Source organism: Acipenser ruthenus, chromosome 29 (genome assembly GCF_902713425.1).
Source record: "Acipenser ruthenus chromosome 29, fAciRut3.2 maternal haplotype, whole genome shotgun sequence".
In the NCBI taxonomy this organism is placed as follows: domain Eukaryota; kingdom Metazoa; phylum Chordata; class Actinopteri; order Acipenseriformes; family Acipenseridae; genus Acipenser; species Acipenser ruthenus.
In genome coordinates, this window is record NC_081217.1 from 11,952,681 (window position 1) to 11,971,551 (window position 18,871).

General features: G+C 39.2%; 1 protein-coding gene across 5 annotated transcripts in view; it reads right to left on the reverse strand.

Annotated features, from left to right (window-relative positions):
• LOC117432369 (oocyte zinc finger protein XlCOF26-like) overlaps positions 1 to 18,871 on the reverse strand; it is a 37,245-nt gene that overhangs the window by 13,100 nt on the left and 5,274 nt on the right. Inside the window, exon 1 of one of the 5 annotated variants that reach the window (XM_059003615.1) lies at positions 3,146 to 3,308. The exons of 1 other annotated variant lie outside the window; for it this stretch is intronic. The gene's annotated coding sequence lies outside the window, so the exon portion shown is untranslated. 3 more of the 5 variants (XM_059003617.1, XM_034054193.3, XR_009309258.1) reach the window with 3 other exon arrangements.

Sequence of the window (18,871 nt, forward strand, 5' to 3'; positions counted from 1 at the left end):
ATTTTTGGGAAAGAAGTGTAGTGAAGGCTAATGCCCAGCCTACCTTTGTGTATTTTGTTTAAACCTTTTGTTTTGGCCCTTGCGCCAGTTATTTTGTGATTTGTTTTATTGTGAAAGTTCTGTTTTGTTTAACTGTTTTATTTTTGCTCTGTGAGCAGTGTTTTGTGCAACTTTTTTTATTTCTTTTTGTTTATTAAACTGCGCAGAAGCGCGTTAACTGCAGTTCCTTGTCTCTGAGTCTCTCTGCCTGCCGAATAACATCTGGGCCCACGACGCTACCCTGTCACATATACATATCTAAATATTTAAGCCTCCTAAAGCGCCCTTTGAGAATTCCAAATGCTTGTTCAATTACTACGCGGCTGGAACTCAAACACCGGTTGAAGCTTTTCTGTGAGTTTGTGAGATGAACGTTACCTCTGTATGGGGTCATCAAAAAGGTGTCAAGGGGATATGCTGAATCGCCAAGAAGATGCGTATTTGGCCTCAGTATTGTATCGGTGTCATTTGTTAATTTGTAATACACTGGACTACGTTTCAACATTGTGGCATCATTCGATGACCCTGGCCAGCCAGCAAACACATCAGTAAATACCATGTTAGCATCACAAACGCCTTGCAACAAAATGGAATGAAACCCCTGGCGGTTGTAATAGCTAGCACTATCTGTTACAGGCCCTCTAATTGGAATATGTGTCCCATCAACGCATCCAATTACATTCAGGAAACTTCTTGTCCCACAAAGTTCTTGAAACTGTTTGCAGACTTTCAAAGCATTGTTCCCAGTGGGAAAAACAATAGATTCTTTTTACAAAAATGAATAAACTCCCTATGAGCGTGAGCTTTCCCCAACCCAAATCTATCCGCTACCCCTCTAAAAGATTCTTCATTCGCTAATGTCCATATGGAAGATAACACAGTTGTCTCCAGATTCTCTGCTGGCTCCTTGCTATTCTTATCAGCCTATTATCTGCCTGATTGCCGAGAAGTTTGATGATGAGCTGAAATAATGAAAGAAATCGAATAGTAAAGAAGTAGAATAAGTAACTACAATGTGTCGATGTTGAATATTATATAATATTATATAGTGGCTTATAGAAGTAGAATAAGTAACTACAATGTGTCGATGTTGAATATTATATAATATTATATAGTGGTTTAAATCGGCAGACCTCCGCACCAATCACCGTGAGGCAAAGAGCAGACCTGACTCAGAACACATTGACGACAAGCAGCACATTACACACACACACACACACACACACACAGTACAGCAATACACAGCAACACACTGATCACAGCCAAAATAGTAATCCCGGTCCCCTCCTAATTTACTACAGGAATTATCAATTGCCACCCCCTGGGCCATATAATTTTATTCAGACTGCACCCAGCTACCTCCAGACCCTCATCTCTCCCTACACCCCAACTCGACCTCTCCGCTCCGCCTGCACTAGAAGACAGGCTCTACCTCCTCTACGCTCCCCTGCCTCCAGAGCCCGCTCCTTCTCCACCCTCGCCCCGCAGCGGTGGAATGACCTTCCTACAGATGTCAGGACTGCCCAGTCCCTGACCACCTTCTGGCGCCTCCTCAAGACTCACCTCTTCAGACAGCACCTGTAGAATTTCCCTATGGACACTCTTTCTTAAATGCGCTTTAATTGCTCTGATCTGCCCCCTATTTTACTGCATTTAATCCTGTACTTTAGAGTACTGTAATCTGTCAAGTGTTACTTAATCTGTAGTCTTTTGTATTTAATTATATCCTGATGTAACTTTCACTGACACTTATCTGCTCCGTTAATGAATCGTGTTTTGTCATACTTGTACTTGCTTGAACCAAAGTCATTGTATTTATCTTGCTCTTAATTGTATTATTACTTGTACTGTGATTCTTGAAATGTATTTGTTTACGACTGTAAATCGCCCTGGACAAGGGCGTCTGCTAAGAAATAATAATAATAATAATAATAATAATAATAATAATAATAATACATAACTGTTATATAAAGTGCCTAAATCAACAATACCCAGATACAGTAACGTATTCTCATTGTATTAACATTAACAATACATTGTATAACACATGGGGTAGCCTAATTACAATATGAAAATACCGTACCTGCACTAAGCTGCGATAAATCTTGAAATGGTATTTCAAATCAATTTCAGAGTACAGTGTAAACACTTCCACATATTTTCGCACGAATCTCTCTATTTTGCGTTTGTAAATAAGCTGCTACTGTAGCTACACCATCTAGCGTTGAGTCATTTATTTCAGGAATACACAACACTTTTTCCTGCGGTGAAAATATCATTAAAAGCTGCTGCAACCACTGTAATCGCTTCCATTTTTAAATGTTACCGTTTAGTTTAGGAATGCAACGAAGCGTTCCTAAATACCCGTTAGTGTTGTGATAATATTGACGTTGAATTTTGGTACCCACACATGTGACATAGTAAGATGAAGTAGGCAGTTCGCACTTTCTAAAAAAACGTCACAAAAATAATTTCGACTCGTATTTTAAGCGTGCCAGTTGTAATATGAGAATACATAAAATAAACCAAACAAGGAATCAACAACCAATTCACTTCAGTCTGTTCAGGTCTGAATAAGGTAAGGACACGAGAATTTTGCCTAAATTTGTTTACCTATCTTTGCTCTAAATTCTTACGAGCTGCGTCAAAACTTTAAAGTTCAAATGTTTTAGAAATAGAGCCATCAGTTAACTAAAGACACGCCTAATTTAACATCCAACTATTTAAAAGAATATAGATGTGTATTTTTAAAGTAAACAGCACGTACAAACGCCAGGATTCCTAACATTGTACATCAATTGATTGTATATTCAAAGGATTCTAATACTGGACAGCTTACCTACACAGAGCTCCGTTTAGCGAGCAGACTCCCGAATAAACTCCAACAGCAACAGCCAGACCCAAAGGCATTAAAGACAAGATAATTATGTAGGGAGAAAAAAAAATTGTTAGCTGCTTCTCCTCAACTTACACCTTCGCCGTGGCTTCTTCCTGTTGAGTTACATGAAATTAACCCCTCCACGGCTCCCTACACATTAGTTCCGCCTAAGGTCGAGATAAGCAAATAATATATTTCGGATAAGGATTACACAGCTGCCCAAAATACCTTGCAGTGGGGTTCTTTTTTTGAAAAACGTTCATGGCCGTTACTGTGCAGGGACCAACATCTCTAAGCTAAAAGGTTGTGTTCTCATATCACAGAGCCTGCTGTGGCTGCTGTCTGTCTGACGTCACACGCAGCTTCTAGAGAAACGCCTTCTCCAAACCTTGCAGAGTGAAGCGCTTGAAAACACAGCGCTTTATAAAAGCATCTGACCACTGCCAGTGAAAGTTGTGTCATACATTGAACATGATCTATGGTATGTATAGGCTGGGTCACTACCACTGGTAAAAGGGTTTTAAAAGATTGTATTCATTGTCTGCTGTGCATCATTGAAAACACGTCTGGTGTATACATTACTATAAACACTGCCCCCTTTCAGTAGGAAATGACTGATGTGAATAGCCCATTGTTAAAACAACCAACTTAATAAACTGCGTAACCCAAGCACAATGTGTGTGTTGAATCATTTTCACATCAAATTAACCATTAAAGCTGCGGGTGGAGTTGAGTGACCTCACGCAGCAGCACTCGAAGAACGCGCATCTCCGCGATTCTGTGCAGAACAGCCAAGGGCCGCCGAGAGCCGTCATGGGCCCCGGGGAAGGATTGGTATGTCCCTCAGCTTTTTGGTGTAGTAAAATATGAAATGCGAAAGTTCAAATCATTGTGTGAAAGGAAGTGTTTGACAGCGCCTGGATACACAATCACTACACCACAGAAGCACATCGGCGCGGTGTGCAGTACGGCAGTTTTTCTTTTTAATGTGGTTGGAAAGCAAGGGGTCTTGTGCAGGGCTAGTTGTTTTTAAAATATTTTATATATATTAAAAAAAAATTCCCCCTTCATCAGGGCCCCTCTTCGGGGCGTTGGGCGCCGGGAAAATTTCCCCGTCCTCCCCGCCCTCTCAGTGGGCCTGAGAACAGCGGTAAAGTGCACTCTTAAGAACGCGACCAAAAAAATAAAATAATAATAATAGTAATAAAAAAAAAAAATTAATTTTTTTTTTTTAAAAAAAACCCTTTCGCCTCCAATATAAAAACAGCACTGCACATAAGAAGACAGGTTATACAGGTAGTGTGCTCGGAAAAATGAAATACATCGCTTTCATATCTTATGCACACGGCCTCTCAAAGATTAATTTGCTATTTATTTGCCAAATATTGCCATCTTGTGGCGTATATGTGAAACTCGTTCTGTATTTATACACAGGGTGCGATTTGATATGGGGAGGAGGGGATTTCCCTGGCGCTGCTATTTTTTTTTACCTGACTCTCTCTCTCTCTCTCTCTCTCTCTCTCTCTCTCTCTCTCTCTCTCTCTCTCTCTCTCTCTCTCTCTCTCTCTCTCTCTCATATTAGGGTACGGTTCAATTAACTCCCACGCTCAAAAATAGAAAATTCTGCCAAATGTTTGATTGGTAAGCATGAATAGGTTATGTAAACAACAATAAAGTGAGGAAAATACACAAACCTAACCTAACCTCTACCCAAAACCCTAAACCTAACCCTAAACCTAACTTCTACCCCAGCCCCTAAACCTAACCCTAAACCTAACCTCTACCCCAAACCCTAAACCTAACCCTAAACCTAACTTCTACCCCAGCCCCTAAACCTAACCCTAAACCTAACCTCTACCCCAAACCCTAAACCTAACCCTAAACCTAACTTCTACTTCAGCCCCTAAACCCAACCCTAAACCTAACCTCTACCCCAACACCTAACCCTAACCCTAACCTCTACCCGAACCCCTAAACCTATCCTCTACCCCAGCCCCTAAACCTAACCCTAAACCTAACCTCTATCCCAACCCCTAAACCTAACCTCTACCCCAAACCCTAAACCTAAACCTAACTTCTACTCCAGCCCCTAAACCCAACCCTAAACCTAACCTCTACCCCAACACCTAAACCTAACCCTAACCTCTACCCCAACCCCTAAACCTAACCCTAAACCTAACCTCTACCCCAAACCCTAAACCTAACCTCTACCCCAAACCCTAAACCTAACCCTAAACCTAACTTCTACTCCAGCCCCTAAACCCAACACTAAACCTAACCTCTACCCCAACACCTAAACCTAACCCTAACCTCTACCCCAACCCCTAAACCTAACCTCTATCTCAACCCCTAAACCTAACCTCTGCCCCAACCCCTAAACCTAACCCTAAACCTAACCCCTACCCCAACCCCTAAACCTAACCCTAACTGTCACTATCAAACTAACTCAATTTCAAAAATGAGTCTTATGAGTAATTCTTATCAGGAGTCTAAGCCAAATGCATCCTGTCGGTTTTTACTGAAGTTACAGTAACACTCAAGATGTTTCCAAAACTGAAAGTCTCTTTACAATGTGAGGGCTGTCATCAGATCTTCTGAGAGGTATTTAATTTATTGAAAGTCTCACTCAAAGATTAACAGGTAGGAATACTTTCCCCCTTCATGTCTGTATACATTTACAGACACAGGCTGGCAACCTCTATGGGATCCAGCACATAAAACAAGCAGCAGATACTGATCAGGAACAAACGGGACTCCACAGCATCGCAGCTTCCACACGAAGGGTGATAGAAAAGGCTGATTTATGAAAAAAGCCTCACATGTCCCATGTATTGTCGTTCTCACAGGAGAGGGAATTCTTCATACCATGCTATCCTTTGTACTCTACTGAGAATGCTTGTAACCTCAAGGCCAGCGTTCCAGTGTCTCCAATTTAGACACTTCAATAGGCGAGGAAAATGTATTTTGGGTGAGTAAAATGCAACTCTGAGTACTTTCAATAAATACTGTACTTATTTTAATGCTGATTTATGAGGTATGCATTAACTAGAGACTTACATTTTAACTCCAATGTTACTTTGAACTACTGTACAAAAACTTGGTTTACAATAAAAACAACAATTATTCTTATTTGCTTTATTGACCACAAAGAATATGGCTGTGAAGCAGATGGAATATACTTAATGTCTGCATGCACATACTATATATTTCTAATATTAAAAAATATTATTATATTCCTTATGGATCGCCTTGCTACAGCAATATAAAGCATCCTGCCTCTCCAAACACAGACAATTGTATTTATTCAATAGATTTCAGGTGACAGATTGGAAGGTTAAATTGAAGTGGAGAAGACAGTTACTTATTCATCACAAACATGCACTGGTCATGTGTTTCTGGCAGTTCTGAGGTTCATTCTCTAGCTACCAGATGCAGGATATTCACAATTGACTATTGAGACGCTGGGAACCAATGGAGTACAAGCAGATTGATAACATGCACACTCAAGCTGTGTTCTTGATGCTTTCAATTGAAACATCATGCAGATTTTTTCAATGTATAAAACACCCGGCAGCAGAGTGGAGGGGACAGCAGACACACAACCCTGGTTAATACAGCGCAGCAGAGTGGAGGGGACAGCAGACACACACCCCTGGTTAATACAGCACAGCAGAGTGGAGGGGACAGCAGACACACACCCCTGGTTAATACAGCGCAGCAGAGTGGAGGGGACAGCAGACACACACCCCTGGTTAATACAGCACAGCAGAGTGGAGGGGACAGCAGACACACACCCCTGGTTAATACAGCGCAGCAGAGTGGAGGGGACAGCAGACACACACCCCTGGTTAATACAGCGCAGCAGAGTGGAGGGGACAGCAGACACACACCCCTGGTTAATACAGCACCGCAGAGTGGAGGGGACAGCAGACACACACCCCTGGTTAATACAGCGCAGCAGAGTGGAGGGGACAGAAGACACACACCCCTGGTTAATACAGCGCAGCAGAGTGGAGGGGACAGCAGACACACACCCCTGGTTAATACAGCGCAGCAGAGTGGAAGGGACAGCAGACACACACCCCTGGTTAATACAGCGCAGCAGAGCGGAGGGGACAGCAGACACACACCCCTGGTTAATACAGCGCAGCAGAGTGGAGGGGACAGCAGACACACACCCCTGGTTAATACAGCGCAGCAGAGTGGAGGGGACAGAAGACACACACCCCTGGTTAATACAGCGCAGCAGAGTGGAGGGGACAGCAGACACACACCCCTGGTTAATACAGCGCAGCAGAGTGGAAGGGACAGCAGACACACACCCCTGGTTAATACAGCGCAGCAGAGCGGAGGGGACAGCAGACACACACCCCTGGTTAATACAGCGCAGCAGAGCGGAGGGGACAGCAGACACACACCCCTGGTTAATACAGCACAGCAGAGCGGAGGGGACAGCAGACACACACCCCTGGTTAATACAGCACAGCAGAGTGGAGGGGACAGCAGACACACACCCCTGGTTAATACAGCACAGCAGAGTGGAGGGGACAGCAGGGTTGTCACCTTCACACTTTGTGTTCGTTTTTAGAGTTAATGCTGGCGCTGGTGTTGGTGAAGGTGTGTTTTGCGGTGCTTTTGATAAATTCAGAAATATCATTGGTATTTAGGGGAGTTGTGAAGCAGTGTTTATTTGGAAGCAGTGGCTCGGTATAAAACCACAGATTTGAAATGTTTAGTATTGTTTTTGTGTAACTGTTTTGGTCCTTGTGCCTGTTTGTTTGTTTTGGCCCTTGTGCCTGTTTGTTTGTTTTGGCCCTTGTGCCTGTTTGTTTGTTTTGGCCCTTGTGCCTGTTTGTTTGTTTTGGCCCTTGTGCCTGTTTGTTTGTTTTGGCCCTTGTGCCTGTTTGTTTGTTTTGGCCCTTGTGCCTGTTTGTTTGTTTTGGCCCTTGTGCCTGTTTGTTTGTTTTGTTTGCTGTTTTATTATTAAACATGCTCAAAAGCGCTTGACCTTGCAGCGTCTGTTTCTGGGTCTCCTTCCTGATCTCCACCAGCCTGGGCTGTGATGCTATCCTTACCACAACATGAAATAAAAACGCAGTTAACATGAAAAACTAGTGCACACCAAGACAACAATAAGACAGTAGAAACAATAACATCATGTGCAGCAGTCATACTCTTCTGAAACACAGCTGAACACAGGGGTTTTCAATCTTTAAACGGTACCACTTCTGTCTGGCGGGTTCAGCTCACGCACCCCTTTACAATTGTTGCTCTACTGAATCGCACCACAGTTGCAATGCTATTTTTTTATTTAATATATCATTCTTGTCACAGCAGTTTGGGACTGACAAACTGCTGTTTTAGGACAGAATACCAAGCAGTAATTCATTAACACTTTGCGGTCCATTGTCGGACTGGGTCCGACATTGCAATTATTCCTCACAGGTCCTTTGTCGGACTGGGTCCGACATCATTATAGCAACGCAATAAACGGGTGTTTAGTCGTTTTTTCTCCGGAAAAAGCCGAGAAAACCATTCAATTGCCGAGTGGGAGCGACAGGAGCCGAGACAAGTCGAAAAAAAAAAAAAGGCTTATCTCATGAATAGTCATACATGGTATCAGGTATCAGATAACGGGGCGTTCATAGTAAACAAGCTGGCTGAGTGCGTCAGCGCACAGAGACTATCATGGACATTTGCAGAGCTTTTTTCAGATGTTATAGTAATAAAATAATGACTTGGATCGCATTATTGAGGAGTTTGGTGATAAAACGAGTGATCCAGAGATGGTCGATCGGTATGTACGACTATTATTATTATTATTATTATTTATTTCTTACATAGGTGAACGCTATAGCAAACGAAAGGGTGGGTCGGGGCTGGAGATGCCTAGTGAGTGCTTTGTTGATATGCAGGGCCATTTAATCCCGTTTGACTGTGAAAAAAAATACTTTTAAACAGCGCGTATCAAATTAACTTAATTAATAAATGGACTGCAAAGGGTTAAACTTTTAATTACAGGTCGGATGCACAGAATAAAAAAATCTACTTCAGAATCTCTTTGGAAACATAAAATGTATACATTTCTGACTTGAGAAAAATCCACAGGATAATCTGGATGTCCTTTATCAAACATCGAAAACATTTCAACCAATCGCTGTTACTGTTACTAAAATACAGCCGCACCTACAATGAGTGGAAATCCTCTCAATCGAAATCACGCATGCGTACAGTGGATGATAACTTTGAATATTACAGGTGGATGATAATATACAGAGTTATTAGAAAATACGTTTGCCACATGAACGCACCATATCATTGATGAGGTCAACTTACTTTCTAATCACCCTGTATAAATACAGTTTATTCAAGATCATCATTTTCTTTTACTTTCATTTTTGAGTCATTGTCATGCACATTTAGGAAGCTATAATATTTAACATTAATACCTCAATATCCTAGCCAACACCCCCACTATGCTGGTAAAATACAAGCATTAGTTAATATTCATTTCTCAATATAAAGGACGATGCCTCCATTATGTGATTAATATTTAAATATAGATATAGTCCTTAAATGTTTCATATTCATTATAGAATTATATTCACCATTCTACTTATCAAATACAGTCAACCTCGGTTAACTCGACACCCCACAGGGGATGCCATTTAGTATCAACTTACCCAAGGTGTCGAGTTAACCACGGGATGGCATTAACATGCATAGAAGTAACAGAACTCACATGTTTACAGAATTACAAGTTTATTTTTAGTTAAATGTCCTTATGAAAACAGTTGAAAGAACTGTTTTCAATTAAAATAAGAATGAACAAAATAACGACAGTGTTATTTTTACAAAAACAATTCAACCACAAACTGTTGACTATACTTTTAGTTACTGGCTTGTATGGTCTAATTTGACGGCTTAAATAGCAATAGTTAACAAATGTACATTATACAGAATTAACTCGGTGAACAAAAGCAATAATAACAACAGTTTCACACAGAAATCAAGCAGTCGATTGTTTCGCATGTAAAAACACGCACTTTGAAAGTTGTGCTGACAAGCTTGTTATCCCGAATAACCCAAGCTTTAAGCCAACTGAAATTTTTCACTTCTCACTCATTATGAACTAACACTGTAACCAGCAGCACTTGGTAGTTGTGAATGAATGAATGAATGAATGAACAAACAATCTGTTTCCAGTCAGAGGTCAGTCAAGTGAAACAAGAGTCAAGCAGAGTTCAGACACAAGAAACGTCAGTGTCAAGTTATCCACTAGTCTTTTTAATAGCTTTTATCCCTTCGGTACGGGCAATAAATGTCGAGTTACGAGTAAAGTGTGGTGTCGAATTAAAAAAATAAGAGGCAGGATGCGTATATTTTATATGGAGAAAATCCGGGACCAAGACTGTCTGTCGAATTAAGCGAAGGTGTCGAATTATCCACCAGTCGAGTTAACCGAGGTTGACTGTATCAAAAGAACTAGGAACATAACAGAAAATAAATATGAGGCTAGGCTATAAAAATATGCTTTTCAGATTCTAGATCAAGAGCGGTCAACCAGTCAAATAACTATGTCAATAAACTAACATTCGTATATACATTTAAGGATCTCAAATTAATCATAAATGCTTACTTTAATACTCATAATGGGCAAAAAGAAACTAACACATAAAAAATGATTAAGTTTATTAAGCTAACAAAAATAAGTAGAATATATAAGTTAGGAATCATGGTAACAGAATTATAATTCTTGACAAACAAAAATAAAACATTTCCATAAACACTGTCTGGTTACACGTGCGCGCAGGACTCCTAGCACGCTACGTACAGTAACGGGTTAAGCAGTGTCTGGTTACATGTGCGCGCAGGACTCCTAGCACGCTACGTACAGTAACGGGTTAAGCAGTGTCTGTTGTATTGGAAGGAAGACTGCATTTTTGTTACATCAAGTTGAGAGAGAGAGAGAGAGAGAGAGAGAGCGAGAGAGAGAGAGATAGATAAGTAACTTGAACTGCAACTGTTTAAGATCTGAAAACAAGTAAAAATGTCTAATTAAGAATTATTTTTTGCAGCGATTGCTAATTTGAGTCAAATTAACCATGAGAGACGGAATCGGTCCTTCCAAGGTTCAAAGATGTCCTCTCTGAGCTTGGTGTAGAGAAGTTATTTATGGCATCCTTTTTGATTTTAGGTTGTTTCAAGGATTCAGTTTGGCAGATGACTTTTAACAGTCTAATTTCTTACTCTTTCCCCCCACAAGGGCTGATGTCCTTACAGTTCAGGATTGTGGTTATATTCCTCTGTGAATTTGCTGGTGTTGTTTAAGGAATCCTAACCGACTGAAACTCTTCTCACATTCTGTACACCGATATGGCTTCTCTCCAGTGTGAATGCACTGGTGTGTTTTAAGACTTGTTAAATGATAAAAACTCTTGCCACATTCACTACAATGATGTGATTTCTCTCCTGTGTGAGTTCGCTGGTGTGTTTTAAGGCTTGTTAAATGGTAAAAACTCTTCTCGCATTCACTACAGTGATATGTTTTTTCTCCTGTGTGAACGCGCTGGTGGTTCTTGAAGTGCCCTGATTCATTGAAACTCTTCTCACATTCAGTACAATGATAGGGTTTCTCTCCTGTGTGAATTCGCTGATGTGTTCTAAGGTGTCCTAACTGACTGAAACTTTTATCGCATTCAAAACAGTGATATGGTTTCTCTCGTGTGTGAATTCGCTGGTGTGTTTTAAGGCTTTGTAACTGATGGCTTTTCTCCAGTGTTTCTTCAAAATTCGTAACTGACAAAGTCTTTCCACATTCCGCACAGTGATGTGGTTTAACTCCTGTGTGAACTCGCTGGTGTCTTTTAAGGTATCGTAATTCATTGTAACTTTTCTCACAGTCAATACAGGGATACAGTTTCACTCCTGTGTGAACGTGTTGGTGTCTTTCAAAGCTTACTATAGAAGTGAAACTCTCCCCACACTCAGTACACTGATGGCAGCTGCTTGTGTGTTTGGAATGGTCAGACACAGAATCCTGAATGGCCTCGAATGATGAAGGTTCCTCTTCATAGACCTCCTCAGGTTCCTCCTCTTTAATTTGGACAAGTTCCACTTCAAAGACCTCTTCTTTAATATGGACAGATTCCAGTTCAGGGACCTCCTCTTTAATGTGGACGTGTTCCATCTTTGATCCTTGCCTCAGACCAAAATAATCCAGTTTATCTTTCCCACCTCTGAAAAGCAGAACAGAAGCTTTAAAATGTAATCCTACATTTAAAAAATCACTGCATATATATTACAGTGACATAGATGTAGATTATTTTCATATTTTAGTCTTTTTTGTAAATAGAAATCTGTGGTCCGTATTCATTTACCAGGCGTTTAGACGTGGCTAAGAGTTACATGTGTGCAAATTGGAGTTAAACACGTCTGGCTCAAATGGCTTTCAATGAAACTTCAACCAATACTCACAAACCGACTCAAACACCCTTTCAGCTAAGTGCATCTAAATGTGATAGGCAGGGTTTAGCTGTGAATACTTTATTGAGGCACCCTACGATTTGACTGGCAAAAGACAATATTGGATTAGTGGAGGTCACAAAGAAAACTCTTTTCAGCTTGGTACGGTTACCTTTTCACTTTAGTTTTTTGTTTAATAATTTACCTTTCTGAGGCATTTCAGCCCTTCATTAGAAGTATTTTCTTTATTTTGTTTTCAGGGGACCATTTTTAATGGCATGTGTGCAACGTTGCACTAAATTTCTTGAATACAATGTTTAACTTTAAGGTACATTTTTACACAACAGTGCTCACACATGTTTGGTCACCATCACAACTGCTGCATGTTAATACAGCACCTCTGGATTTCCAGGCATTTGTATTCCATCAGATTGTTACAGTCCTTGTGATCTACAAGTGCAGTGATTTGTCATGTGCCACCTTCTCACCATACACAAGCTGATTGTGTCGCCCAGTGAGAGACCATGGCGGATGAAGAACTGGCCGTTTTATGTGCTTGCACAGCTGTTGCTCTGATTTTAAAGAGAATGAAAAGTAGAATAGGAAAATCTGGGTAAGAGAATGGATTCAAAACAGGGAGGAAAGGGGGGCTTTTCATAATTTAATGGCACAACTGTGCCATGAGGATTTGAGTGGTTACAGCAATTTTGATGAGCTGCTGGGAAAAGTGAGTGGTAAAATCACTTACTGAAACACATGAGAGGAGCCATTCCAGTACTACACATTCTAAAAGGGATGAATATGCAGGCTGTGTGCTCATTCACTTAACTGTCACTTTCCAATAATAAACTCTGTAAATGTAATTTTACTTCTAGGTCAGCAGTGTGGAGTAGTGGTTAGGGCTCTGGACTCTTGACCGGAGGGGCGTGGGTTAAATCCCCAGTGGGGACACTGCTGCTGTACCCTTGAGCAAGGTACTTTACCTAGATTGCTCCAGTAAAAAAACCCAACTGTATAAATGGGTAATTGTATGTAAAAAATAATGTGATATCTTGTAACAATTGTAAGTCGCCCTGGATAAGGGCGTCTGCTAAGAAATAAATAATAATAATAATAATAATAATAATAATAATAATAATAATAATAATAATAATAATGAGTTAATTTGAGAGCTTTCACAAGTACCTGTTTGTTACTTTGTAGTTCTGGAACATTAAACAGTTATGTTTCCCCGATACAAAAAACACTGCAAACTTTTCGCACTGGGGTAAATGCTTTCTGAATATGGCCTTAGAGATGATTTTATTCATGAAGTGGCACAAATATGATACATTTAAACTGGAGTTCCAAAAACAGTTATTTTCTTAAATGATCATTAAAGGACAGTAGAAAGGATTCATTTCATTTTTCATGCTCCCATGAATTTTAGGCTATATAACAATGAAGCATTGAATTTCAGCTGAAATAAATTAAAGCAAAGTAATTATTAGGCATTAGGTAACTATTAATAAGACATTCCTTTAAATTAAAATATACACTAAAATGGTGTATAGCAAATAAGTTTGATGCTAAAACAACATACAAGGCAGTAAATAGTTTCCAATATATAAAGAAAACGTTGCTTAACAGTAGTCTTAAAGTTGATGGCAATTAATGTGAATGTGGGGGGGTGACAGGGAGGACAGATGTGTGCAGCTGGGATGCGCAAAAGAAGACATGTTGCTAGGCAACCAATTGAGCAGGTAGGCTGGCCCGACGCTGATCTGATTGGGATGTCCGGATTGGCTGGGGGGCGTGTCCAAGGGGCCTGCGCGCAGCTCAATAAGCGACTGCACCACAGCTTGAGGCGACTGCACCGCCATGCTACACAGAGGGGCGCTTTGTTTACATCGAGGAGAGTGCCCGCTCTGCAGGATAAACTACTACAGAACCCGAGATTTGAACAGAAGCGATATTAGTTATTTATTGGACATGCACAATCCATTGATTTGTGAAACTATTAAAACATGATAGTTGACAAACATGTTTACAATGATATAAATGAAATGTTTATATATGAGAATATCTGTACATTTTTTTTATTATTTTTAAATAAAATACAGACTGTAAATCGCATGGCAATGTGTTTATTTCATTCATTTATGTATTTATTTTTCAGTGAGAGTAGTGCAGGGAAAGAATGTCCCCCCTCAAAAAATTATATATATATATATATATTTTATATACACACACACACGCACACACATGCACGCAAGCAAGCACACACACATACTCAAAACACATTCACACCCACACTGGCTATATTTGCATCCTGAGCCATTCGAAAACAAAAGGCATAATACCACAGTAGTGACGTCAGAAACTAGAGGAAAATATACTTTAACTTTGACCCATTCGACTCCTTGAGACCATCACTTTCAATTCAAACACAATACGTTAAAAAAAAAAAAATGATGTAAAGCTGGTACATTCATATCTCAGAGAATCTGGAGAGGAACGGGAAATTAAAACAAGGTAAAGGCAATCATCCAAATAAAAGCTGAAGCACTAATGTATAACGACCTAGAACGTCTGTACAGCACTGAAACACTACGTTTAAAAAAAAACAAAACTGTACGCTGAACCTCGTCTTCTTTAATATTAGCATCACAAGGGTATCCATGTATTATAAAATTAATAGATGGGCCTCTTCAGTGAGTTACGGGAAAACAACTCCATCTCGAGTTTCTGTGATAGTATATAATAGAAATAAAAGAAAACTATAACATTTGATGGAGACTACAGGAGGCTGTGTGGTCCAGTGGTTAAAGAAAAGGGCTTGTAACCAGGAGGTCCCCGGTTCAAATCCCAGCTCACCTCACTGACTCACTGTGTGACCCTGAGCAAGTCACTTAACCTCCTTGTGCTCTGTCTTATGGGTGAGACGTAATTGTAAGTGACTCTGCAGCAGATGCATAGTTCACACACCGTAGTCTCCAAGTAGCCTTGGATAAATGTGTATGCTAAATAAACAAATAAAGAAATAATACTACTGTAAATATTGTGTGCATTTTGGTAGAAAAACAGAGAAACTTGACAGGTTCACACAAGTCATCTAAAAATCTGGGATTCAGCAGTTACAAAACTGAAAGAACGTCAAGAAAAAGCAGAATAACACAAAGCAGCAGTAATAGCTGGCAATGATTTCATATCTGTGATTCACAAACTAAAACACCTGTACATCCAGAGCTGGATTCAGCGTTTAGAGAAAAAAAACTGCCAGAAGCTATTTTTATATTTGAATGACTTCCAAGAATTGCTTATTATAGTTGATTACACTAATTGATTGATTGTGTTCACTGTTAAATAAAACCACAATCCTACAAGTTATATTCTACTTTTTTGTGTGTGTTTTGTGCAACGGGGAGGGGGCAAGTATATTTTTAAGAAGGACAAGCAGATTTTTCTACCATTTGGTCCCTTGGACAACAAGTTTTTTTGTTATTAAAAATACAGTACTGAAAAAAACTAATTCATTAAAATAAGTAATCGGTAGACTTGTCCCTCGCTAATGCAAACACCATTATACCATACATTCAGATATCCCGGAGACAAGATATGTCCCCCAAGGACATCCAGTGAGTGTGACACTAGGTCACTGAATTGCATGATCCCAAGAGACACACTGAAAGACAAAAAAGGCAGCTACTCTGATACCAAAGACAGGACAGATACAGGCAGCCAATGAGATCACTAAAATGAAGTACATGGTTAAAACGGGGCATAGAAACTCATACTCCGAGTTTAAACTAACTGCAATCCATCAGGTGGAAAAGGATGTGAAGCATTCACAATTACATAAAAACTCCAGTGGTTCCAAATGCAAGATGTGGGCTACAGTATACCAACAGAAAACAAAAGTAGCAGATAGGCATACACTGTAAAACAATTATGAAAATGTAAAAAGTATTGTGTAAAGTGTGTGCAGTATATGTAAGGTACGGTATAGTATCATACTAGCTACTGGAGAACTTCAGGACTGCTCCTTCTCTCACTGCCTTCCACCGCATCCTCAAGACTGCACTTGTAGATCTCTTGATCGACCCCTCCTACCATGTACTGTATTCACCTGACCTCAGCACAAGCACCACGTCACTGGATACTCATCGGATGCACTATCTTTGCGCTATTGCACTACTATTATGTCACTGTAGAGGGAATTGTTGTATTCCTAACTTGTTGCATTATTTCATAATGTATTTTAGTGGTATAATTTGCACTTGCTGTAAACTATACTGTGTTTAAATATTGATTTTGAACTGTAACCCTGTAATCCCTGTAACAACGTGATGCCCCCTGTAGCACACACCATGCCATCGCACCTGAGCCTAAAGGCTACAGTAAAAAGAAAGTGTGCTACAGGTATTCATTTCACTTTACTACTGCTGTACTGCAGAGGCCTACATATTTATATTTTTACATAATGTAATGTGTACATAAAATACATTCATGTTATTTCAGCGCAATGACTTACGCATTTAAAATAAACTGAGCACTAGAAATGTATGTGTGATGTTTTTTTTTTTTTTTTTAACCGGACACCTTGTTATTTTGGACAACTTGTCTGTCTCCCGACACGTCTGGTTTATTGAGAGACTTCTGTATCTTTTTTTAATTTAAAAATGTAATTTTAAAGTATTGGTTGATTACAAGCGATTTGTGGCCAGGTATAGAGAAGAGCTCTATTCACTGACAACCTGTCATTCCTCACAGGTTGTAACAATTGTAAGTCGCCCTGGATAAGTGCATCTGCTAAGAAATAAATAATAATAATAGTATATAGTCATAACTTTAATTACAACCATAAATATAAACATTTCAATATATACTTTGATGTGTATGTGTTTTTTTTTTTTTTTTTTTTTTAACTTTTGTAGTAAGTCTTTGCGATGTTAAAATGTTATTTGCTTATTTGAGGTTTATTTGCTTAGAAGATACTAACCAGGGCTGTGAGTATCAGCATGTAATATAAAGAGTGTGTGTGTGTCTGTAGATATGGTTTAAACACTGGCATTGCAAACAGTTTAAACATTCATAAAAAATTACCAAAAGCACATCCCTAATATATATATATATATATATATATATATATATATATATATATATATATATATATATATATATATATATATATATATTATGATGGTACTGGCATGAGTGTTCTTTTTTGCACCACACCCACAACTGAACTTGAGAGAATCATAGAATACAGCTGTGTACTGCATAAGAATATTTCAAAGTGTTACATTTATCTTAGAACACGGGTCAAAGTGAACAGTGCAGTTATATTTTACCAACAGTTCCTACAATACAGAACATTTGAATTGCCAGCTTTAAAAGGGTTATGAGAATAGCAGTAAGTTATGAAAATCTGTTTCTATTATTATTCATTCGAAAAATGTGTGAAGGCTATTAAAGATGAACTCATTGTTAACGACTGCATCAGACCATTCACATTTATCAAGAAGTGTAAACGATCAGTTACACTGAGCTGGCTTCCCTTTCAGACTAGTGCTGGGATCCGAATGAATATTTTTGACATGTATTCGGATACAAAAATCAGATGTTTGTATTCGCTACAAATTACACAAATACCTTGCACTTATTTACCATCTCATCAGAATTTGCGCGACAATTAAAAAAAAAAAGGCAAATGAATGAGATACGTGTGATATGTGAGATGAAATTTATATATATATATATATATATATAGTAGACAGCAAAAAGTAAACAAACCAGACTTTGTGCACACACGCATAGAGTGATCTCAATGGAAAGCCATCTGGGACAAAAATTCTTTGTGCTGCTTTAGAGGAGAAATCTCATGGGACAGAAAAAAGGTAAGCACGTCATGCAGAAATGCCTCGATTAAACAGTACCCAACTTACTGAAAATGTTGTGTAGTGATTTTTATATAGATTGTATATATTATATATATATTTTTATTGTAACTTCCGGTTATGTGGAATGTAATAAACGAGAAGCAAAATGGTGAATTGTTTTCCCCTTCACTTTACAACACCATTTCCACGTTTGTTTTATTTGAAGTGTTTAAAGTTAAATTTCAGTTTGTTTGCTTGTTCAGCTACAATAAGGCACAAGTAAACCTCATGTTATTACTTTATGAAAACGAGTCGATGGCCACTGTTTAAAGTGAAGAAACGGCAAGGAATGAAAAAAAGAACGTTATGTACTATTTATTTCGGGAATAAACAAAACAATGTTTAACTTTAGCTGCTATTTGGCATCCTTTGTTTTGTAGTTAATTTACTGGAGTAAAGTAAGTCCTACACATCTTATTCTTTACTCCTAGGATATTTCTCTATTTTAACGTGTTACATATTGTAAGGTCTTGCTGTAAAATAAAGGCAGGCACACACATAGGGGCCACGGCAGTTCCGTAGCGTTAGCTCAGCCTTCAGCTGCCGAGGAGGACACGGACAACATGCC